Source organism: Phoca vitulina, unplaced genomic scaffold (assembly GCF_004348235.1).
Source record: "Phoca vitulina isolate PV1807 unplaced genomic scaffold, GSC_HSeal_1.0 scaffold84, whole genome shotgun sequence".
NCBI classification, from domain to species: Eukaryota; Metazoa; Chordata; class Mammalia; order Carnivora; family Phocidae; genus Phoca; species Phoca vitulina.
The window spans coordinates 1,354,964-1,381,012 of NW_022589787.1; the positions used below are offsets into that span (position 1 = coordinate 1,354,964).

General features: G+C 39.0%; 1 protein-coding gene across 1 annotated transcript in view; it reads right to left on the reverse strand.

The window, feature by feature from the left end:
* UBE3A (ubiquitin protein ligase E3A) overlaps positions 1 to 10,307 on the reverse strand; it is a 96,737-nt gene extending 86,430 nt beyond the window's left edge. Inside the window, exon 1 of the mRNA XM_032395367.1 lies at positions 9,676 to 10,307. The gene's annotated coding sequence lies outside the window, so the exon portion shown is untranslated. The remainder of the gene's footprint in view (positions 1 to 9,675) is intronic.
* Between the last annotated feature and the right edge of the window lie 15,742 nt (positions 10,308 to 26,049).

Consider the following 26,049-nt stretch of genomic DNA (forward strand, 5'->3'; position numbering starts at 1 on the left):
AGTCTGCTCCTCCCTCTGACCCTCCCCCCTCTCATGTGCTCTCTCTCTCATTCTCTCTCTCTCAAATAAATAAATAAAATCTTTAAAAAAAAAAAAAAGAAAAGAAAAGACAGAATTGTTATGTGTTCACAATAATCCAAAATTACAAACTATTAGAAATGATGGAGTTCACCCAAATTGATGGATACAAATACCATCAATAATCAAATATAATAAAAAAGGATGCTATTTATAATGCAAAAAAATAATGAAATACCTAAGAATTTAATAAAGTATGTGTAAAAGGCATTTATGAAGAAAACAGCAAAATATTGAAGAATCAAATAAATAGCAAGAGAAGCCATATCAATTCTCAACTTATATAATGCAATTCCAAATAACATCCCCAAAGGAATTTGATAAACTGGTTTTAAATTATTATGAAAAAATAAAAGCCTAAGAGCCAAAATAGTTCTGAAAATTAATAAAGGGGAGGCCTGTCCTCCCAGATTTCAAAGCTTAATATAAACTATTTGAAATAAAACAATGTAGAACTGGTGTTTAAAAAAAAACAAAGAAACAAACTAAAATCAAACCCAAGCAGAAGGCAGATGATACAGATGACAATTTAAAAAAAAAATAAAATAATGGGTAATGTTGGGACAACTCACTTATCATGAAAAAAAAAATCTGATTCCCAACTCCCTCCCACATGGACCTAAATGCAAAAAACAAACAAAAAAACAAATAACATAAACCTCTCAACTATTAGCAGACAATATAAATTTCTTGACCAAAAATTACAAATCATAAAGGAAAAGGCTCATGATTTCAACACTGAAACTTGAGATTCTATATCCCGAAAGAGAATACCATTAATAGGCAACCAGCAGTATTTTATTCTTATTCTGATAACTTTCATGGCTGCACTGTAAAATAAGAAGGCTGGATGAGATGATGGTCAAGGTCCTTTACAACATAAACACTATGCTAATGGCTTACTCTTTTTAACACCATTCTTTAATTTATGAAACACTTAAAAGATACCAAAAATAATAAAATTCGTATGCATTTACCCACCATTTACACCATTTAATGTAAATTAAAATGAGGTATATTAGAGGCGCCTGGGTGGCTCAGTCGTTAGGCGTCTGCCTTCGGCTCGGGTCATGGTCCCAGGGTCCTGAGATCCAGCCCTGCATTGGGCTCCCTGCTCGGCAGGAAGCCTGCTTCTCCCTCTCCCACTCCCCCTGCTTGTATTCCCTCTCTTGCTGTCTCTCTGTCAAATAAATAAATAAAATCTTTAAAAAAAAAAAAAAAAATGAGGTGTATAAAAAAAGGTATCATTTCACATCCATCAGGTTTGAAAAAATTTTAAAATAGGACAATCCAAGTGAGGGCTAGGACGATGGAAAACAAAGTACACATATAAAGTATATATTGGCATAATGATTTTAAAGAAGAATTTAGAAATACCTAGTAAAGTCAGTTATTCACAACCTATTCCCAGGCAATTCACTTTAATGAATCTTCTTAAACACCTACACCAAAAAATGTGTAAAAGCAATCACTGCAGCATTATTTATGATAAAAAAGGAAGTAACTTAAAATATCCATCAATAGTGAAATACATACATTTTATATATCCATACAATGGAGTACCATACAGCAAAATGAATAAACAAGACATATAACTCAAAAATGCTAAGTATTTTTAAAAAAAGAAATCTGATGAAAGATTATGTACAATACAGTACCATTTTGTAAAAATTTACAACACAAAACACTTATTACTTATGGATACTTGTACAGGGATACAGTAAAGCATAAACAAGAATATGATGTATACTCAAGAACGTCAGGAGAATTATTAAAGAGGGTAACAGGACTGGGAAAGATTGGGAGGACGTTGCTATAAGTGAATACCTAAGTCTGCATTTACTTCCCAAAGAACCCAAAGTGGCAGAATTTACAGTTCTGGATGGTATGCTATATTATTTACTGTATGTTTTAAATATTTTATAATTAAGATACATATATTCAAAAATAAAAAATGAATATAAAATATCTAAACTGAAAATTACCTTGGAGATCATCTAACCCAACCTACTTACTTTATTAAAGAAAAGATATTAGAATAAGAATATAAAATACTAATGTAGTCATGGCAGTTTTAAACATATGCTACTTAGGGGAATTAAATCTTGATCACTTTAGAGAAACTTGTAGGCCACAGTGATCAGCCTTAATTTCTCAAAATCTGACATCAGCTAGAAATATGGAGAACACAAACACATCCCTCCTAGGAAAGCCTAGTCAAATTCAGCACAGGCAGAGGCACTAAGGTGGGGCTGTAGCATAGATATGTCTTTGGCCCACTATCCAGGCTGACCCCTAGTCCTGTATCTACTTAAAATTAGTTAAAAGTTCTGAAGTCTAGAGGATTTTGTTCCTGATGATTCTTATTCATCAGCCCACAGCAGATATCTAAAAGTAGTCCTGAACTGGAAAGCAGTTCATTCATCAAGCATTTACAAATACATAAAACTGCACCTGAAAAGAAAAAAAAATGAGACATGCAGCAATTGTTCTCATAGGATCTTCAATCCAGGAGGAAAGAAAGGATTTAATTTCAGTTGAGGTAAGTGACTTACCTATTTTCCAGTTGAGATCCAACTATTTTTAAGTTCACTCCTCCTTGCCTTTCATTTAGCCCAAAATATGGAAGAGGAATTTTAGAGGGGATGAACTGATTCTGAGTTAAATGAGACCATAACACTTTACTTTTTCATTCTGAGGATAATCTGAAATACAGTGCACTGGGCAATAATTGAAGAAATATACAATAATATCTGAAATGCAGAAATCTAGTTTTATGTGTTTAAAAGACAAAAGTTAGCTCGGTGTTTCTAATACATTCTCCTTAAGTGTTCTCAATTTCAACACTATAGTCAACTTTTAAGCACTTCCATTCTGTCAAGCACAGTGTATCCCTACCTTAGCTACCAAACTTTATCCTTTTAATTTTCTATTTTCCCTGTTCTTTAAACATGTTTAATGTATCCTAGTCCATTTCGGGGTGCTAAAACAAAATACCACAGACCGGGTGGCTTATGAACAGAAACTTATTTTTCAAATTCCTGGAGCCTAAGAAGCCCAGTATCAAGATGCTGGCAGATTCGGTGTCTGGCAAGAACCAGCCTCCTGGTTCACAGACAGGTGTCTTCTGGCTGCGTCCTCATATGGCAGAAGAGTCAAGGGAACTCTGAAATCTTTAATAAGGCACTAATCCAATTCATGAGGACTCTACTCTCATGATCAAATCACCTCAAGAAGGCCCCACTTCCTAAAACCATTACAATGGGTGTTACAATTCAAACATATGAATTTTGAGAGGACACAATCATTCAGTCTATAGCAATATGCCAGAGACACAGCAAAATGTGTAAGAAATTGAATATGAATGAAGCAGCTTAAGTAATTAGGGAAACTTTTCATTTCTTAGAAGCTCTAAATTTAGAATATCTTAAACAGCATAGTTTCTATCACCAACATGCAATACGATGCATTGTCAGCCCACTTCAGAAAACTAGAAAAGAAAAATATTACCCAATTACTTTTCGTGTGAAATGGGATTTATCCATCAGTATACATGTCACATACAATAGGTGCTCAAAAGACATGTATTTTTCCCCCAAACAAAAACTTTATTTAACAAAGGTAAATACTTAACATTCTTATTTGTGGCACACTATAAGGTTATGAATAGTGGCACATACACACACAGAGGCACAATAAATAGAATCCATAAGAAAAAATACTAAAATAATTAATAAGCTGGAAATACCCATACTTCTCCCTAGGACCCATGAGCTTTATATAGAAAACACTGGTGGGCATTTCATCTTTTCCCTTCCAAAGAACAGGATTATGCTTTACATCTGATAAGAGAAAGGAAGTATTTGTTGGCAATATGAAGAAATTCCCATAGTGGTAGCTGCAATGCTAGAATTATCATCTCAGAAGAAAATAACACCAGTTTTAAAGATGGATCTAGAGTGCAAGGAAGTGACAAATTGTGACATTTGTATATACTGAATGGTAGATACATGATTGTTACATTATTCTCTGTACTGTCTGCCTATTTAATTTAGAGAGAAAATTCAGAATTTATTCTGCATCACAAAGAATATAAAAGTAAAGAGGTTAGGATAGTGGTTACAGGCCACAAAAGCAATTCTAAGACTACCTTCTCACATCCAGTAATAGAAGTCTATTATATTAGCAGCTTGAAATGGGTAAGGTATCCCTTTTGATACAAGGAGAAAGAAGTCATCACATTAAGAACAAAGAGTTACAAGCCTGCACACCACAAAGAGATAGGTCAAAAAATTTTTTCATGTTTTATTTCTGTAATATAAAAGGATTTGTGCTTGACTAACCTCAACTAACCCCAAAGGGTACAGAAGGTCAACTTCTATAACACATTTAACTGTTAAGAGTCATCACATTAAGCTCCATATTGGCCAGCCAAGAGTTTCATTTAAGGTACATTTTATCCTACTTTTTTTAGTAAGTGTTCAGGGCTCAAATGTAACTTACATGCTTTTTATTTGTGGCATAGATGCTGACTTTAATTAAGTATTATATAGGATTCTCTTCTATGATCCACATGTGCTATCTTACAGATTGCAGGAGACTTCCTAGGATGGAGCTTCTGGAATAATCTTTTTTTCTTTCTTTTAAGGATTTTATTTATTTACTTGACAGAGAGAGACACAGCAAGAGAGGGAACACAAGCAGGGAGAGTGGGAGAGGGAGAAGCAGGCTTCCAGTAGAGCGGGGAGCCCAATGCGGGGCTCGATCCCAGGACTCTGGGATCATGACCTGAGCCGAAGGCAGATCCTTAACAACTGAGCCACCCAGGCGCCCCAAAGTTCTGGAATAATTTTATCCAATAATGTATGTCTCCAAAACCTCTTTTCCTTTCAGGTCAACCTTATGATTTACCTGCCATTTATCAAATTAACAGGAGAGATCAAAAGTAAAGCAAATTAGGGTGCCTGGGTGGCTCAGTGGGTTAAGCGTCTGCCTTCAGCTCAGGTCATGACCCTGAAGTCCTGGAATCCATTCCTGCACTGGGCTCTCTGCTCATCAGGGAGTCTACTTCTCCCTCTGGCCCTACCCCCTCTAGTGCTTTCTCTCTCGCACTCTCTCTCAAATAAATAAAATCTTAAAAAAAAAAAAGTAAAGCAAATTACAAGAAGGAGTTTGACTAAGGATTAATAATACTGAATAGTGCATCACTAATTATTAAGATCTACTGTTTATTTCAAATGTAGTTAACAAATTTAATTTAAACTCACACACTAAATATTTCCCAAAATAATACTTCTGAAAGTATGAAAAGGTTAAAAATGTTTATAGAGAAAAGCACGAAAATATTCCAATCACTTGTTTACCACTAAACAACCTGTTTTCTTGGGAAAGTCACTAAGTCACATATAAGGTCACTTTATACAGTATTATTCTAATTTTTTTGAGAATGATCACATCTGAAAAACAATCCTTTGAAACAGACAAAGCAAGTATCACCTTCACTTAACAGAAGTTAACAGAACAAAGGCTTTGAAAGATAAATGACCTGCTCATGACCAGCTAGGAAGCTAGATTGGAAGGATGAACCCATGATCTTCTGACACCAAAGTTAGTGCTTCTTCCTCCACATCAGTGGTTCTTGGTCGCTTTTGTTCACTGAACCTGTTGAGACTCTGAAACTTAAAATTTATATATAATTTTAGGGAGTTCACAGTCACGAAGCTTAGAATCAAACAGAAACAACTGTCAGTTAAATCTCATTTGCAAACTGCAATATTCCAAAAAAGGTATTAGCTTTATTTCATTCTCAGATTGGCCTTAAACTTAAAAACTTCATTTTGACTTATTATCCATCATGGTGTTTACTTAATGATAACTTAGATCAAAGCAAAGTTGGCAAAGAAATTTATTATCTATTTATTAATAAGTTATTTCATTTAAGAAATTATATAGCATCTTTAAGTATTTTAAACATCTGTTCTGGACATAGGATATGTTTGTAGATTAACGCCATTTCTAGTTACTGTAGTTTTACTTGACTTCCTTTATTAGAAGAAAAAGCCCCATTTCCTGCACTAACTCTTATGCTCAGAAAAGGCCCAATGATGGCATCTTGTAAAGTCTGCCTTCTAATAATAGTGTAGAAAACATTCAAATAGAAGCAAACTACTCCTCTCAACGGGTAGGACAGAACATATGCCACTGTATAGAGTCCTGAACTCTAGTCCAGAGATTCAGACTGTGCTTCTAGCTCTGCCACCTGGGTGACTTTAAGAAAATCATTTTAAAGCTTTGCACTTCAATTTCTTCATGTATAAAATGAATGGAGTGACTGGCCTCAAGAACAGTCCTACTGAGAGGTTTGAAATATAAAGCTAGAACCAGAAGACAGAATGATAATTACCCCAGAAAAATATCAAAGTATTTACAGGCAACTGCCAAAGTAAATTTCTTTTTTTCATATACATACCCATTCACACACACACACACACTATGTGCCAGATTTTGGATTATGGAGCAGGACCAAGGTAAAGATATAAAGTATCTCACATATGCCAAATAGTTGTATAAAGGGGCAAAAACAATATTCTTTAGAATAGCAGCTGCAGGTGGAAGTGTTGAGTCCACAGAACCGCGCTAAGACTGGAAGAGCACAGAAGAATGAGGCTCCATTATGTGAAAGGATTTCACAAAAAATGGTGTTATGTGGAGAAAGTCACTAGACTATAAGCTTCCAAAAGACAGACACGATTGTCTTTGTAGCTCCTACATCTAACCCAGCTCATAGCAGACACGGTAGGTACCCAATGAATGTTAGTGTACTATTCACTGATAATTCATCCATATGCTGGCAACACACTTTCTGGTAAACACTAGGAGCCCCTCTCCTTAAAGAGTGAGTTCATAGCAAGCGAGAATGAAAACAATGTAAAGGATAACATGCTAGAGTCCACAAAAAAAAAAAATAACAAGGTAGGAAGACTTCAAATGATAATACTCTATGTGTTGGACATTTTACAAACTCTAATCCTCAAAGCAACTCCGAGTTAGTTTCACCATCCCATTTTATAGATGACAAAACTGCAGCTTACTAAGACTAACTTGCCAAGATCAGACAACTAAGGTGAGCCCAGAATTAAAAATGGGATCTAATTCCAAAGCTATTTTCACTGCACATACTGTAATGTTTTTGAATTTATCTTTACATTTGCAGTGGGGGGAGAGTCAAAATCAGCCAAAACTCTGTTATCCTGAATTATCCTGAAAAGAGAAAATTTGTCTTCACTCATAAAAGTCAAAAAACTAGGGGTGCCTGGGTTGTTCAGTTGGTTAAGCTCAGGTCATGATCCTGGAATCCTGGGATAGGAGTCCAGGCATCAGGCTCCCTCCTCAGCGGGGAGTCTGCTTCTCCCTCTGACCCTCCTCCCTCCCATACTCTCTGTCTCTCATTCTCTGTCTCTCAAATAAATAAATAAAACTTTACTTTAAAAAAAAATCAAAAAACTAACTTTTTAACAGCTCCATGTGCATTTAATTTAATGTCTCTATGTTTTGACCAACACAAGTTTGGGTCTAAACAAAAATGTGCAACATGACAAGAAGATAACCAGTAATCATTTAAGAAAATAAACATTCGTAAATTTTTCAAGTGCTTGGGTTGAAAAATTTAGATATGATCCATAGTTTTGGATTATCCCACTGACTGCTTATTTGAAACAGCAAATTATTTCAGATTTGGGGGGGGGGGTTGAAGGGGACAGCAGAAGGATCATTTTAAAAATGACCTAAAGTTTAAGAAATACAACTGATTAAAGGTTAAATATCCAAGACACTCTAAGTACCCAATAAATCTTATTAAATGAACTGAACAAGTGGGATGAGAATGTGTCTTCCTCACACTTCTAGTAAGTATACTTAAGAAGGTACTTTTTTAAGCCAAGAAAAAAAAAATGTACAATTTAAGAGAGGTGAAATAAAAACAGCTTACCACACCTCTGAAAAGAAATCAAAACACTGTAATTTGTATCTCTGTGTAAAGTTAAACTCCTCAGGAACTAGGCAATGTCCAGACAATAGTGCACATAATTCTTAGCATACTAATGCCAGTTAATAAATATTGATACAACAAGACTTTCTTAGTTTCCAATTCTAATTTTGTAAAGACAGGGTCATTATTTCTCGAATCTATTTCTTGCTTTTGTTGTGATTATTAGTTTCTTTAAAGGGCGTCTGGGTCATTCTTTGGGCTTATCAGCACTATCATTAATACTGTATTCATTTTATTACAAATGTGATAAATAACTCAGATTTATAAGCAAGATCTAATTCTAAAATTATTTCCACTATACATACCAGATAAAAATTTTTTTTTTATCTTCCTAAATTCTAAACTTTTTTACCTGGTTTAAACAGTAAGAGAACTCATTAATCAGAGGTTATGAAGCAAACACTTCTCATCCCTCTTGTCTAGTTCACTCAAGATTTATTGGTTATCTACTGTGACTCTGACAGGTAACTTTTTAACAGTTTTTCTTCCAAACTTTAGGTCATTTCCATTTCAAGCCTCCTTCCCTCCCCCCAGAATATTCTGGAATAATTTCCTGCTTCTTTCAATATTGCAGGCAGTGGAATTCTCCAAAATTAAGGGTCATAGCTATATCCCCTCATGATTTATGGAGGGTAACTCTGGATTGTAAATCCCATACTGCTATTCGTTTACATTTTCAAAAGTACCCTAGCCACTTAATAAATATAATCCCAGACAGATTTAGTAATGTTTCTATTTTAGTATGCCAATTGGACGTTTTTAAAATTCAGAGACTAAATTATCTTTGAAGGAATCTAAGCTCAAACAGTGCCTACGTTAAAATTATTTCTAACAATTTTATGGACTAAAGCATTTGTCACATTCAATTCTGACTTTACCAACAAAACCTCCACGCCATGACGAAAAAAGAGTCCTTTTCATTTTCTCAACTGAAAAGGGAAAATAAAAAAATGCCAACTGTTTGCAGGTTTGCATTTAACAGAATCTCTGGCAAACCCGGTAGCTCACGTTTAATTTGAAAATCCCGATAAACTGTGAACACAACCCTTGGGCTTGATTTCCCACTTCATCCGCCCTCCCTCCCCACCAGTCCACCCCCAAAACCCCAACCCACCAAAGCACACGTCTAAGCATTTTTCACCAACAGGGCCAAAACCTCGAAAAAAGAGCTCCCCTTGGAAGGAAAAGGCCAGCCCTACCCTGCCTGGGGCCCAGGCCTGCTCCGCGAGCTCCGCTCCAAGGAGGGCCAACTCTCGACGCCCTGCACGCCCCGCCCCGGGCCCGCTCGCGTCCCCTTAGGCGACAAAACCCTCCCTCCGGCCCTCAGCCAGGACTGACAGTTACGGTAGCAGCAGCCGCTGCTACCAAAGGCCTACTTCTGGCACTGACCCCTCCAAACCACGGGCCCCCAGACACTCGCCGTGGCGCGGTCTGGGAGCGTCCCTACCTTCGCCAGAGCCACCCCCGAAGGGTGGTTTGAGCGACAGAGAGAACGAAGAGAAATGCCGACCAGCCTCCCCAGCCCAGGCCCGGTCCTCGGCCACACTGACCTGCTGTCGCCCCCGCGCCTGGGCTGTGGCCCTCGCAGCAGCGGCTGCCTCACTGGTCGCAGTCGCCCTCGCTCGCCGCCTCCGCCCGCCACCGCCTCGTTCCCTGTCGCTGCCTCCACCGCCGGGGCTCATGCGGGACCCGCGCTTCCTTCTCCGGAGACTAAGGCCGGGAAAGGGGGCGCCGGGGCCGCAGAAAACCCCGCGCTCGTCGCCAGCCGCCGCTCCGCCGCTGCCTGTCCCCACTGGGGAACTGCGGGGCCCGCCGAACCGGGGCTAGGCTGGGAGCTGATCCGAGCGCGACCCCAAGGAGGAGCCGAAGGAGGCGCCGCTGCCCGCGGCCGTAATCGTTGGGTCCGCAGAGATGAAGCTCAAGTCGGAGGCGGCAGCGGAAGGCGAGCGCCCAGGCCAGCGGATGGCTAAGTGGCAGCGGGGTGCACGAGCGGGAGGAAGGCGGTGTGTCGAGATTCTGGCGAAGGGGATTCAGGCTATGTCGTCTCCTGCAGTCACCCCGAACCCAGCGCCACCATCTTGGGAAAAACGCGGATCTCGCGGCCGCAGCGCAAGCCGGGAGGACTGGCTGGGCGGGCCGAGTATCCCAGCAGGCAGCGCGTGCCGCCCGGTCGGGCCAAAGCTCCGGGCCGGGACGCAGGGACGTGGGGCGGGGCCGGGGTGCGCGCGGGAGGGCGCAGCGTTATGCCCCGCCCTCTCTTGCCGGCTCCTCCCCCTTCCTGCTTGCCGTCGTCGCCACCGCAGGGGCTGTTGGGAAGGGGAAGTTGCTCGCGGCTCCTTGGAGTCCTGCCAGGGTTGGTGGCCATCTTGGGATCGGGCAGAGGGTCAGTGTTTCTATCGAGCCACCGCTGTCTATGGCCCCGCCGAAAGAAGGGCGTACACGCCGGAAACCCCCTGGAGCCACCAGGAGTGTTGGAGAGGCCCCTGGTATACCCAAGTCGAGGAACGTGCTAGGACTTAAACGCTCCCGATTTTAGGGGGACGAATCGGCTCTGAAAATCCGCCGAGGGACGGGGGGTGGCTTTGATAGCTCCCAGCCCCGCGGCGAGGCTGCAGCCTCCGGATACCAGGCCCTCCGACCCCAACCTCTTTCCGTCCAGAGCTGCCTTTGTAAATACTGCAGAGGTACCCCGAGAGTATGAGCCATCTTTCAGGGGACCAAGGTCATTTGCTTAGGCCTTTCCAACACGATGTCATTAGTTCACTGGAAGATGAAAGCACGTCTCGCAGTTTTGACATTCGGTAGGTTGTTAAAGAGATTGTGGCCTCTTGGTTAACATCAGCTGGATGGATGCTAATTTTGATCCCTATGACAACCCATTTAAAAGCCATGCGTCTTCATATTTACTATCAAGGTCATCGTTTTATTTAAAAGGGCTTTTTTTTTTTATGGCTCTGCGACACTTAACTAGCAAATATAGTGGAATCACTAACAATTCATAGTCTTAACGGCTTGCAACTTTGCTAAGCTCTAAAATACTATATGAGATCCCATTCATCTGGTATTCAAAGAATTTTTTTTAAATCAACAATCTTACATTGCAGTGTATTCAGCTGCCATTCTTAGAACATTACAAGTCAGGGATATGTTTATGTATACTGCTTCCCGGTTATAACCAACTGTAAAAAACTTAAACTATAAAAAATAAGCTAGTGGAATTTAAATTATCCCAGGACAATTAATAATAAATGACAGTATTAAATCATGTCTGATTTTAACTTAGTTCCTCATTGTTTTTTTCATTTTCCCCCATTACAGATCCTCATTTGGAAACAATTTGTAGTTATATTTTATAGAAGAGGCTAGTTAAAATCGTAATCTATTAAGGATTTTCTTTGCATATTATCAAAATAGGCAAATGAGAATGAAAATCTTTAAGGATTTTTGTTAAAATAATCAAAGCAAAATGTTACTTCAGTATCTAGCCTGTGAAGATAGTTTAACTTATTCTCCTCAGAAATTGCCTGAATAAATGAAATGTAATTTTATATAACCTGGTGCATCAAAATGGAACAAATTCCTGAGTACCAAAAAAATTAAAGACTGACGAGAAATAAATCTGCTCTTAAATGTCAGAATGACTGTCCAGATCTTTACTAAAATCAAGAAGGATCCCAGTTCCTCCTTCAAATATGGAGAAATTACACATAGGCTTTTTTAGTTCATTAATAGGTATTCTGTGTGACGTTAGTGTCAGACCTGATTCAAGACCCCACTGTGCTCTTTGTCTTATCCATTTTCAAATTTTGTGATGTTTGCTGATAAAAATTACTAGCACATTGACTGGCATAAGATAAGAGTTCAGTAAATGTTAGGGCTTAGTAATAGTAGTATTAGTATTATCAATACCATTGTTTAGCATTACACACTTCATGAACTCCTTCACACCTCCACCCTTAATTCCTACAGATCTACCTAAATTTGCACTCACCCTGATCTCCTGTCTTAAAGTATGAGCCATCCTTCTTTCTACAGCTTTTTTTTTTTTTTTTTTTTTGGTGGAGGGGAGGGGAGCTGGCAGGTGGGGGGTGAGACTCTCAAGCGTCTTAGTCCCTTGGTTGTTCCCTCTCTTGTTCATAAATTCTCCTTCTACTAACTCCGTCCCTTCTATTTAGAAGAGCTATCTGTACTTGGATTGTCATTTCTTTCTAAGTCCCTCTTCAACTACTGAAATTTAGCATTTGCCCCCATTTTACTGTATACACTGCTTGTATTAATGTCTGTAATAGCACAATGCCAAATCTAAAAGTTGCTTCTCAGTTTTCATGGTATCTGACCTTTTTGCAGGTTTCCACACTGCTAACTACTGCCTCCTGGAAACTGCTCCCTTGGTTCCATCACCCTGCATTCTCCAGCCTCTCTCCCTGTGTCTTGGGCCCTCTTCTTCAAGTCTTCTTTGCAGAATGTTCTTCCTCTCCATCCTTGGTTCTTTCTGCCTACTGTATTATACAGTCTCTGACAGTACCATATATATATACTCTTCCTCTATCACTTTTTTCAGTCAGGGATCAAGTCTAAATCTTGAACACTGATCTCATTCAGAACCAGACATATCTTCAACCCCTTATTGGAAATTTGTAGTGGATGTTCTACAGCACCTTAAAACTCAGCATGTTTAAAATTGAACTCATTTGTTCCATTTCCCACCATTAACTGAGATGGGAATAATTTTGGAGAAGAGCAAGTTTTGGAAGAACAAACAGGAATTGAGTTTTGCAAATGTTAAATTAGAGAAGCTTATATCTCTGTAGTGGATATCTGTCGTAGAGATTGACTGCTAGTTGACCCCTAATATGCATTCTCCTCTTCATCCATGATAATGGAGTTATCTAGCCAGACACATGGTTGCCTATAATAAACTCTAAATATGGCCATGTCAATAAGGTTCTGGCCAGTGGAATGTGAGCAAAAATGATGTAAGCAATTTCCAGATGATACTCTAAAATAAATGGGATGCCTCTTTCCCATTGTTCCTATCTGATGATCAGAATGTGGGAGGGGTTGTGAGCTATTTTGGAGGTACAACAAGGTGGGTCCCTGAAGACTTCATGAGTCGGAGCCTGTGTACCAGCTTGAGCTTTGGTGTGAGACGGCTAACTACTATAATCTGTATGGTTATTCTAGATACCTTTTACTGAAGCTGACCTTGTATCCTAATATCCAAGTGAAGAAATCAGGGAGGCATTTGGATGTGGGTGTCTGGAGTTAAGGGAGAATGAAACCAGCTCATCCTACATTCCCTGACTTGATGATTCTTCCATCTGTGGCGGTCCTCAATCATAATAATGTTAGTAATCCCAGATTTCTTCTTCTGTCTCACTCTCCTGGCAATTAGGAGGCAAAGTCACATATTCCTTAAGGCACCAGTTTTAAAATTAGGTAGCATAGCAAAATGGTTAAGAGCACAGGCTCCAAATTTATTAGCAAGTGCAAAAATGCCAGGCAAAACCATAAATCCCTCTTGGATTTGTTTTTCTCATCTGTAAATGGGTTATTGTGAGGATTAAGTGTTAATATATGTAAAGCTCTTAGAGTACTGCTGGGCACATAATAAAGTGAGCTTTTTTTTAATCCCATGCAAATCCCAGTTCTGACACCAGATAAAGATCCTTCAATTAAATAAACCTTCAATTAATGTCTCTGTTTCCTCATTAATAAAGTGGGAAAAATAAGTCAGTACTATTCACTACTTCATAGGGCCACTGTAAGCCTTCATTCATCCATGCAATACATATTTATTAGATAGATATGATGTACCAGCACTGTTCTAGGTGTCAAGAATACAGCAGTGAAAAAAGACTGCCCTCATGGGGTTTATGATCTAGTGGAGAGAAAAAAACCAACAAATCTGGTGTGTCAGAATGTGATAAATGTTACGGAGAAATATAAAACGAGGTGAAGAGGATAGAGAATCATGCAGGATGGCCAGAGAGGTGTCATTGAAAAGATGATATTTAAGCAGAGGCTTGACAGAAGTGACAGAATGAAATGTGGGATATAAGGGAAAGAGCATTCCAGACAGGTCACCCTGAAGCAGAAATATTCCTACAGAAGTCTAGGACCCCCTAGGAAATCTGGACCCCCCCCATGGTGGCTGGAACACAATAAGGGGAGTTGAGATGAACTCAGGGAAGTCAAAGTGGGCCACAGCCAGGGCTTTGTACCTCATCCTGAGGAATGGGTATTTGCACTGAATGAGGTGGAAAGTCCATAGACGTGTTTGAGAGAGTTGTGACAAATTCAACCAATGGGAATCATTCTGGCTATTGTGTGGAGAATGGACAGGACATGGGAAGTGTTTAATGTCTGACGTATGGGAAATGTTCAATAAATGGTAATAAATACTATTATTATTATTAGCTATTATGGTAACATCCATTTCCTTCTATATGATCCCACTGATACTATCTTAATTTAGATCTTTAGTTTTGAACTTGAACTCAATGTAAGCTCCAGAAAGGCAGGGTCACACTACCTTATTTATTATTATATCCCCCAAACACAACACAATGCTGGTCCATATTACAGTACTGTGCTACTGAATCTCACTGTGGAATGTTTTTAAAAGAAACAAATATGATTTCATTGCATCCTTGCTTAAATCTGTCTCTGGTTCTTTATAGCTCTCTGGATAATGTCCAGACTCCAAGACCAAGCCCCATTGGATGTGGACCCTACTTCCCTTCCAGCCCCAACTCCTTCCTCTCCCCACGTGAATCCATTGCTGGAGAAGTACTTTAAACACTAAAAAGTCATTTGGAGCTCTTTCGCATGCAATTTCAATTTTTTTTTTAAATATTCCAATTGCAGTGTAGTTAACGCAGAGTGTTAATTAGTTTCAGGTGTACAATATAGTACAATTACAATATAATTAATTACTCAGTGCTCATCAAGATAGATGCACTCTTAATCCCCTTCAACACCAAAACTAAAGACAACCTAATGTATGGAAGAAGATATTTACAAATGACATATCTGATAAAGGGTTGGTATCCAAAATATAAAAAGAATTATATAACTCAACACCAAAAAACAAATAATCTAATAAGCAAATGGGCAGAAGACATGACACATTTCTCCAAAGAAGACTTACAGATGGCCAATAGACACTGAAAAGATGCTCAACTTCACTCATCAGGGAACTGCAAATCAAAACCACACTGAGATATGACCTCACACCTGTCAGAATGGCTAAAATTAACAACATAAGAAACAAGTGTTGGCAAGAATGTGGAGAAAAAGAAACGCTCCTGTGCTGCTGGTGGGAATGCAAACTGTGCAGCTACTGTGGGAAACAGTATGGAGGTTCCTCAGAAAGTTAGAAACAGAATTGCCCTACAGTCCAGTAATTGCTTTACTCTTTACAAAAAAAAATAGAATAACACTAATTCAAAGGGATACATGCACCCCTATGTTCATTGCAGCATTATTTACAATAGCCAAATTATGGAAGCAGCACAAGTGTCCATGGATAAATGAATAGATAAAGAAGAGGTGATTATATATCATTAGGAATATTAGTCAGCCATAAAAAAAGAATGAAATCATGCCACTAGCAATGAAATGGATGGAGCTAGAGAGTATAATGCTAAGCAAAATAAGTCAGAGAAAGACAAATACCATACGATTTCATGTATATGTGGAATTTAAGAAACAAAACAAATGGGACAAAGGGGACAAACCAAGAAACAGACTCAACTATAGAGAACAAACTGATGGTTACCGGGGGTAGGTTGGTGGGCAGATGGGTGAAATAGATGATGGGTATTATGGAGGGCACTTGCGATGAGCACAGGGTGATGTACGGAATTGTTGAATCACTATATTGTATACCTGAAACATATATAACACTGTATGTTAACTATACTGGAATTTAAAAAAAAAATCATTCAAGAAAAAAACCTGGAAGTGCTATCAGGTTTTGACCTTGGTCATTTCAGTCTCTTTGTGCCTTAAACCCAGCGGGAGAGTAGGGGGAAAAGAGTTTCATTGACTGCCCGCTGCTGCTGCTGCTGCTAATCGGAGCTGTTCTGGATAAAACAGTTGGACTGAAATCAGTGAAGCCATCCTTAGACATTTTGCCTTCTGACAGGTGCAACTTTTAGTTCTTTGAAATCATTCACGTTGCATTCATGTGTCTAATACTATTTTTAATACTTAACCCATTCTCACAGGAATTCTAACAAAATACTTTTTTAAATCTAAGGAAGTGCATTGGTTAAATAAAATCAATTATTAAAAACAGTGCAGGGGGGGCGCCTGGGTGGCTCAGTCGTTAAGCGTCTGCCTTCGGCTCAGGTCATGATCCCGGGGTCCGAGGATCGAGCCACACATCGGGCTCCCTGCTCAGCGGGAAGCCTGCTTCTCTCTCTCCCACTCCCCCTGATTGTGTTCCCTCTCTCGCTGTGTCTTTATAAAAAAAATAAAATATTTAAAAAAAAAAAAAAAAAAAACAGTGCAGGGGCGCCTGGGTGGCTCAGTCGGTTAAGCTTCTGCCTTCGTCTCAGGTCATGATCCCAGGGTCCTGGGATCGAGCCCCACATCGGGCTCCCTGCTCAGCGGGGAGCCTGCTTCTCCCGCTGCCTGCTCTGCCTGCCGCTCCCCCTGCTTGTGCTCTCTCTCTCTCTGACATAAATAAATAAAATCTTTAAAAAATAAAAAATTAATTAATTTAAAATGGTGCAGACTACACTTCTTTCTTCAAAATATCTAGACAAAAGAAAACATCTGGCTAGGGAAGAATCATGAGTAGAGTTTTCAACTGATAATATTTCGTTTTTTTAGTCTTGCTTGACAGTAACAAATAATAGAAAATTATCAAAATGATAAAATTTACTATTGGACTCTTTGAGATTGCTTCAAACAATTTTATACCTAATGCCTGCCTTTCTTGTTTGTTTATTTTTAGCTTTGCTTTGTGACAGTAAACCATCATTATAATATAGAAAGAGGAAGGTTTTTAAAGATAACAATGTAGATATTATTCATGACTTAATTTTTTTTTTTTTTTAGTTTGGTTGGACATGATATGAATTGCATCTGGATTTTAGTACTTAACACAGACTTTCTGAAATGACAGATTATTTCCACAGATTACATTTGTGCACCCATTAAGTGCTAGTTATCTGAATAAATCTCATTAATTCTTACAACAATTTTGAGTATTATGCATTTTATGGATTAGGAAATTAAGCTTAGAATAAGTAACTTGTATATGTCTTACAGCTGAAACGTAGTAGAGGTAGGATTTAAATCCAGGTGTGTGTGTTTGTGTGTGTGTATGGGGGGGAGGTGTTGCTGCTTTCCCAGAAAATAAAGATAATTTTTTTGAATTTCAAATATGTTTCATTGAAGTGCTTTTTAAATCAGTCATCCCTAACAGTATTACAGGTTTCCCCTACTTTTCAAAAGTAGAATGTTCCTGTTAAATCTTTCATAAGCTGAAATGACATAAAGCAAAAAGGCAAATACCATTAATTTACATGGAAAATATTTTTAGCATTCCCAGGCCCAAAAAAAGAACCTTTTCTGATACCTTAGGACACATCTTGCTAATGGACGCACACAATGAATGGCGATAAAACACATACTCATAGGCACAGTTCAAAGCTATGGCAGCGTGATGCTGAGATGCTGAGTGTAGTTCCTGAAGAAGAAGCTGGGTGGTGACATTGTCACTGCTCTGGGCGTGTGCTGCTTCTATAATGGCTAGAGGCGAAACAAATACTGAACACTATTTTCACTTTTCACCTTTTTTTGTAGAAGCAAAAATCTTCAGATTTCTTTCAGTCAGTAAAAATAGGTATGTGCTAATATGTATCTTTCATAAAAGCAAAGTGGTGTAACATGAGCTTTCAAAAGTGGGGGATACCTGTATACCAGAAAAATATTCTCAACTTGTTACCCCAACAGAAACCTTCTTTTCCATACTGTTCAATTCAAAACTCAGATTCTGAGAGCCTCAGGCAACCTGATCTGCCCCCATTCCCTTCCAGCACTCAGTCCTATTTTGTGATGTTGGACCAGCTGCTTACCTTCTTTAAGCATCAATTTCTTCATTTGTAATGAGGATGATATGAATAATGGTTAGAGACCATGTATTGCTAAGGACTTGACTCCGTGCCTGGCATGTGATAAATGTTCAGTAAATGAATGGGTGAGTAGATGAAATTGTCTTAATTTGGGATTCCGCAGAAGCAGATTTGACGCAATAATTGGAGTACAAGTATTTTCTTTGAGAGGTGATCCCAAAAGCTTTGGTAGGGAAGCAAGGAAGTGAGTTAGGGAAGGAGGACCAACCAATAAAGTGTTCATTATCAATCAAGTATCCACTGTGGGCAACTAGTGCTTAATTCTGCTGAGGAACTCTGGGAGAAAGTGTAGACTATTCACTTCAGTTATCCTGTCAGTAGAGGGAGCTGTTATTGTACACTGACTATCCCAGGGACTACTCACACTGCCGGCTTGCTGTGGTAGGGGCATGGCAGTTCCAGCTGGTCAGAGAGTGCCCCAAGAAAAGAAAATACAAATGCTGGCAATTGGAAGTAGAACTGACATGTACTACACTGATAAGACCCAGGTTGCCAACAGCATCTGCTACATGAATAAATGCACAAATAAACAAAGGGACAAATAAGCCAAATTTGATGAATTTACCACATTCAGATGGCCCTCATGGTTGCAGGTTTAGAAGCCTATTAGAGCAGTCCACCAACCAAATTAACATTAACTAAGCTGAAGAGATGGAATTCTAAAATCAGAATGCCAGTTTATTGATTTAAATTGAGAAATAACTATTACAGGGACTGGAATACTGGCAGTGCATATGAATAGAGCACTCTTTCCCTATAAGAAGATGTGCAGGGCCCTCAATAACAGCAACTTGCTTATGAAGCTTGAGATCTAGACAAAGGGAGTTGGAGGAACTGAATTTTGATGACAGTAAGCTAAAATACCTGATACATTCAACTTCCATTAAGAATCATCTTGACATGGGGTCCCTGGGTGGCTCAGTTGGTTAAGCATCCCAACTCTTGATTTTAGGTCAGGTCATGATCCCAGGGTCATGAGATCACGTGAGAGCACAGGGCTCTGTGTTGGGCATGGAGCCTGCTTAAGATTTCTCTCTCCCTCTCCCTCTGCTCCTTTGCCCCCCAGCAAAAGAATCATCTTGACAGAAGAATGAGAATATTTGAGTTCGTTGGCCAATGTCCCTGAAGAAGGTTATATCCAGCATTTCCTAGGCTGACTCTATTCAGTGTTTCTACGAATGACAGGCCCCCTTCTTTAGAAATGTCACATTTCAGTTATGTCTTGCAGGCCTGGAAGCCAATTCCCTTTTTTAAAAAGTGACTTATCCCAACCTCTGCCCTGGCCCATTATGTGGCTAATCCAAAAGTGTAACACTCAAAGGGCAATCATATTCCTTCATTTCCATGTTTTTGTGGCACTTCTCACAGTTAGCACTGAGTACCAACAATATTATACTTTATTACCTAAATGTTTGTAGTCTCCTCTCAACCAGAAGTTTTTTTCTACTATGTAGAGTCTGAACTTCTTCAGACCACTCAAAATTATGAAACCTACTAACTAGCTCCCAGTAACTTTTCTATTTCTCTTTCACGTCAAATGTTTCTCATATGAAACATACCATACTTGTTCTTACTTCCCCATTTCCTAGTCATTATTTAACACTAAAGAAACATTTAAAGAATAGTGCAGTCAACACACATATTTTCTTTACCTAGATTTCACAATAGCTTATATTTTGCTATATTTGCTCAGTTATTTATTATCTCTCTGGAACCATTTGACACAAATTACAGACTTCATGACACTACTTTTACATATCTCAGCATATTTTTCCTAAAAACAAGAGCATTCTTTTTTTTTTAACATTTTATTTATTTATTTGACAGAGAGTGAGAGAGCACAAGCAGGGGGAGCACAAGCCAGAGGGAAAGGGAGAAGCAGGCTCCCCGCTGAGCAGGGAGCCTGTTGTGGGGCTCGATCCCAGGACCCTGGGACAATGACTGGAGCCGAAAGCAGACGCTGAACCCACTGAGCCACCCAGGTGCCTCAATCATTCTTATATCTTACCACAACACCATATAATATTTAACACTGACTCAATAATACTATCTAATACACAATCCATATTCAGGTTTCTCCAATTGTTCCAATAATATTGCTTATAGTTTTTCTTTATTTTTTTCAAGTATAATTAACATACAGGGTTATATTAGTTTTAGGTGTACAACATACTGATTCCACAATTAACTCAGTGCTTATCATGATAAGTGTACTCCTAATCCCCTTCACCTATTTCACCCATCCCCCCACCCACCACCCATCTGGTAACATCAGTTTGTTCTCTATAGCTAAGTCTGTTTTTTTGTTTGCCTCTTTTTTCCTTTGTTAATTTGTTTTGTTTCTTAAATTCCACATATGAATGAAACCATATGGCATTTGTCTTTCTGAGTAAGACCCAATTAAATAAGACAACTTTAGATTTCATATTTCTGTAGTCTTTATTTATCTAGAAATCATGTCATAACATTTTTTTCTTTTATGACCTTGATTCTTTAAAGATATCAGGGCAGTAGCTTTATAGGAATTGTCGCAATCTCATTCATCTGGTTGTTTCCTCATGATTAGATTCACATTATATATTTTTGGAACCGATACATAGGTGATGTTACAAACTCTGCATCACCAAAGCGGGCAGATGTGGTAGTTTGTTGTATTATTGGTGATGCTAAGTTTTATTTTGGTTAATGTGGTGTCTGCTAGATTTCTCCATTATAAATGTTTGTTGTAATTAATAAGTAATTTGAGTAGTGGTACTTTGAGAATTAAATAAATATTTCACATTTTACCTACTAGTTTTTCTATCTATGTGTGATTATTGTCTGAATCAGCTTTACACTGATTCAGTGGTTGTACAATAATTCTCCCTCCATTCCTTTTACATCTACTAGCTGTATTTATTAGTTAAGAAGAGCTTTTCCTCCTACCCACTATTTTTCTTTAGTATTAATACGGATTCATGGATTTCCTTTTTATTCAATATGACAAAATAAGAATAAAGAATCATTATTCTTTTTAGTGCTCAAGTTGTCCCAAATTTGGCCAGCTGGGGTCCCACAAGCCAATTTTGTGTTCTTTTGACTTCTCCCTGTCAATCTGAGTATTTCTTTGGTTTTTAGCACAATAAGATGTTCAGGCTTATTCTACTCCGGATCTAAACTCAGCCAATTCTCAGAAAACTTGTGGGGTTTTGTTTGCTTGTTTTGTTTTAGTAAACATGGCACTAGTCCCTCCCTGACCATTCATGCTCTCTCTCAAATAAATAAATAAATAAATAAATAAATAAATAAATAAATAAAATCTTTAACAATAAATTAATAAATAGATAAATAAATAATTCCCATCCTTTCAGCCCCATTCCAACTCAATTCCTATAAGAAGCCATTTTCATTTTTTAGATTCTCTCTCCCGAAGTTTTTTAAAGATTTTATTTATATATTTGTCAGAGAGAGAGAGCACAAGCAGGGGGAAGAACAGGCAGAGGAAGAAGCAGGCTCCCATCTGAGCAAGGATCCTGATGCGGGACTCGATCCCAGGACCCTGGGTTCATGAACTGAGCTTAAGGCAACTGATTAACTGACTGAGCCACCCAGTCATGACTTTCCTGACATTTTTTTTTTTTTATTTTATTATGTTACGTCAGTCACAATACAGTACATCATTAGTTTTTGATGTGGTGATCCACAATTCATTGTTTTCGTATAACAACCAATGCTCCATGCAGTACTGCTCTCCTTAATACCCATCACCAGGCTAACCCATCCCCCCACAGCCCTCCCCTCTAAAATCCTCAGTTTGTTTCTCAGAGTCCATAGTCTCTCATGGTTCATCTCTCCTTCCGATTTCCCCCCTTCATTTTTCCCTTCCTTCTCCTAATGTCCTCCATGCTATTTCTTATGTTCCACAAATAAGTGAAACCATATGATAATTGACTGTCTCTGCTTGACTTATTTCACTTAGCATAATCTCCTCCAGTCCCATCCATGTGGATGTAAAAGTTGGGTGTTCATCCTTTCTGATGGCTGAGTAATATTCCATTGTGTATATGCACCACATCTTCTTTATCCATTCATCTGTTGAAGGGCATCTCGGCTCTTTCCACAGTTTGGCTATTGTGGACATTGCTGTTATGAACATTGGGGTGCAAATGGCCCTTCTTTTCACTACATCTGTGTCTTGGGGGTAAATACCCAGTAGTGAAAATGCTGGGTCATAGGGTAGCTCTATTTTTAATTTTTTGAGGTACCCCCACACTGTTTTCCAAAGTGGCTGTACCAACTTCCATTCCCACCAACAGTGTAAGAGGGTTCCCCTTTCTCCACAACCTCTCCAACATTTGCTGTTTCTTGCCTTCTCAATTTTTCCCATTTTCACTCATGTAAGGTAGTATCTCAATGTGGTTTTGATTTGAATTTCCCTGATGGCTAATGATGATAAACATGTTTTCATGTGTCTGTTAGCCATTTGTATGTCTTCTTCGAAGAAGTGTCTGTTCATGTCTTCTGCCCATTTTTTGGCTTGATTATTTGTTTTTTGCGTGTTGAGTTTGAGAAGTTCTTTATAGATATTGGATACCAGCCCTTTATCTGTAGTGTCATTTGCAAATATCTTCTCCCATTCTGTGGGTTGACTCTTTGTTTTCTTGACTATTTCCTTTGTTGTGCAGAATTTTTTATCTTGATGAAGTCCCAAAAGTTCATTTTTGCTTTTGTTTCACTAGCTTCTAGAGATATATCTTGAAAGAAGTTGCTGTGGCTGATGTGAAAGAGGTTACTGCCTATGTTCTCCTCTAGGATTTTGATGGATTCGTTTCTCACATTGAGATCTTTCATCCATTTTGAGGTTATCTTTCTGTATGGTGTTAAAGAATGGTCGAGTTTCATTCTTCTGCATGTGGCTGTCCAATTACCCAGCACCATTTATTGAAGAGACTGTCTTTTTTCCATTGCATATTTTTATCTGCTTTGTTGAAAATTATTTGACCATAGAGTTGAGGGTCCATATCTGGGCTCTCTATTCTGTTCCATTGGTCTATATGTCTGTTTTTGTGCCAGTACCATGCTGTCTTGGTAATCACAGCTTTGTAATATAGCTTGAAATTGGGCCACGTGATGCCTCCACCTTTGTTTTTATTGTTATGTTAATCACCATACATTACATCATTAGTTTTTGATGTACTGTTCCATGATTCATTGTTTGCATATAACATCCAGTGCACCATTCAGTACGTATCCTCTTTAATACCTATCACCAGGCTAACCCCCCACCTCCCTCCCCTCTAGAACCCTCAGTTTCTTTCTCAGAGTCCATAGTCTCTCATGGTTTGTCTCCCCCTCCCATTTCCCCCCCTTCATTTTTCCCTTCCTGCTATCTTCTTCTTCGTTTTTTTTTTTTTTTTAAACATATAATGTCTTACTTGTTTCAGAGGCACAGATCTGTGATTCAGCAGTCTTACACAATTCACACCGCTCACCATAGCCACTCCCCAATGTCTATCACCCAGCCACCCCATCCCTCCCACCCCGCACCACTCCAGCAACCCTCAGTTTGTTTCCTGAGATTAAGAATTCCTCATATCAGTGAGGTCATATGATACATGTCTTTCATCCTTTCTGATGGCTGAGAAATACTCTATTGTATATATATACCACATCTTCTTTATCCATTCATCTGTTGAAAGACATTGTGGCTCCTTCCACAGTTTGGCTATTGTGGACATTGCTCTTATGAACTTTGGAGTGCATGTACCCTTCCTTTCACTACATTTGTATCTTTGGGGTAAATACCCAGTAGTACAATTGCTGGGTCATAGGGTACCTCTGTTTTTAACGTCTTGAGGAACCTCCATACTGTTTTCCAGAGTGGCTGTACCAGCTTGCAATCCCACCAACAGTGTAAGGGGGTCCGCCTTTCTTCATATCCAGGCCAATACCTGATGTTTCCTGTCTTGTTATTTTTTGCCATTCTTACTGGTGTAAGGTGGTATCTCATTGTGGTTTTGATTTGTATTTCCCTGATGACAAGTGATGTTAAGCATTTTCTCATGTGTCTGATAGTCATTTGGATGTCTTCTCTGGAGAAGTGTCTGTTCATGTCTTCTGCCCATTTCTAGACTGGATTATTTGTTTTCTGGGTATTGACTTTGAGAAGTTCTTTAGAGATCTTGGACACTAGCCCTTTATCTGTAATGTCATTTGCAAATATCCTTTCCCATTCTGTGGGTTGCCTCTTAGTTTTGTTGACATTTCCTTTGTTGTGCAGAAGCTTTTTACCTTGATGAAGTCCCAATAGCTCATTTTTGCTCTTGTGTCCCTTGCCTTTGAAGATGTGTGTAGCAAGAAGTTGCTGAGGCCAAGGTCAAAGAGGTTGCTGCCTGTGTTCTCCTCTAAGATTGTGACGGATTCCTGTCTCAAATTTAGGTCTTTCATTCACTTTGAGTTTATCTTTGTGGATCGTGCAAGAGAATGGCCCAGTTTCATTTTTCTGCGTGTGGCTGTCCACTTTTCCCAACATTGTTTATTGCAGAGACTGTCTTTTTTCCATTGGATATTCTTTCCTGCTTTGTCAAAGATTAGTTGACCATAGAGTTGAGGGTCCATTTCTGAGCTCTCTATTCTATTCCATTGATCTGTGTGTCTGTTTTTGGGACAGTACCATGCTGTTTGATGATGACAGCTTTGTAATATAGCTTGAAGTCAGTCATTGTGATGCCCCAGCTTTGGTTTTCTTTTTCTTTTTTTTTAATTTTATTTTATTGTGTTATGTTAGTCACCATACATTACATCATTAATTTTTGATGTAGTGTTCCATGATTCATTGTTTGTGTATAACACCCAGTGCTCCATTCAATATGTGCCCTCCTTAATACCCATCACCAGGCTAACCCATCCCTCCACCCACCTCGCCTCTAAATTGGTTTTCTTTTCCAACATTCCCCTGGCTTTTCAGGGTCCTTTCTGGTTCCATATAAATTTTAGGATTGTTTGTTCCAGTTCTGTGAAAAATGTCAGTACATATTTTGATAGGGATTGCATTAAATGTAAGGGATTTCTCTGGCAGCATAGACTTTTTAAAAAAACCTTTATTTATTTGAGACAGAGAGAGAGAGTGAGAGAGCATGAGCTGGGTGGAGGGGCAGAGGGAATGGGAGAAGCAGCCTCCCCACTGAGTGAAGAGCCCGATGCTCAATCCCACTAGCCCAGGGCCAGATGCTTAACTGACTGAGCCACCCAGGCACCCCAGGGCAGCATAGACATTTTAACAATGTTTATTCTTCCAATCCATCAGCATGGAATGTTTTTCCATCTCTTTTTGTCTTCCTCAATCTCTTTCATAAGTGTTCTGTAGTTTCTAGAGTACATACCCTTTACCTCTTTGGTTAAGTTTATTCCTAGGTATCTTATGGTTTTTGGTGCAATTGTAAATGGGATCGATTCCTTCATTTCTCTTTCTTCAGTCTCATTGTTAGTGTATAGAAATGCAACTGATTTCTGTGCATTGACTTTGTATCCTGCCACGTTGCTGAATTGCTGTATGAGTTCTAGTAATTTGGGGGTGGAGTCTTTTGGGTTTTCCACATAAAGTATCTTACCATCTGCAAAGAGTGAGAGTTTGACTTCTTCATTGCTGATTCGGATGCCTTTTATTTCTTTCTGTTGTCTGATTGCTGATGCTAGGACTTCAAGTACTATGTTGAATAGCAGTGGTGATACTGGACATCCCTGCCATGTTCCTGACCTTAGGGGAAAGCTCTCAGTTTTTCCCCATTGAGAATG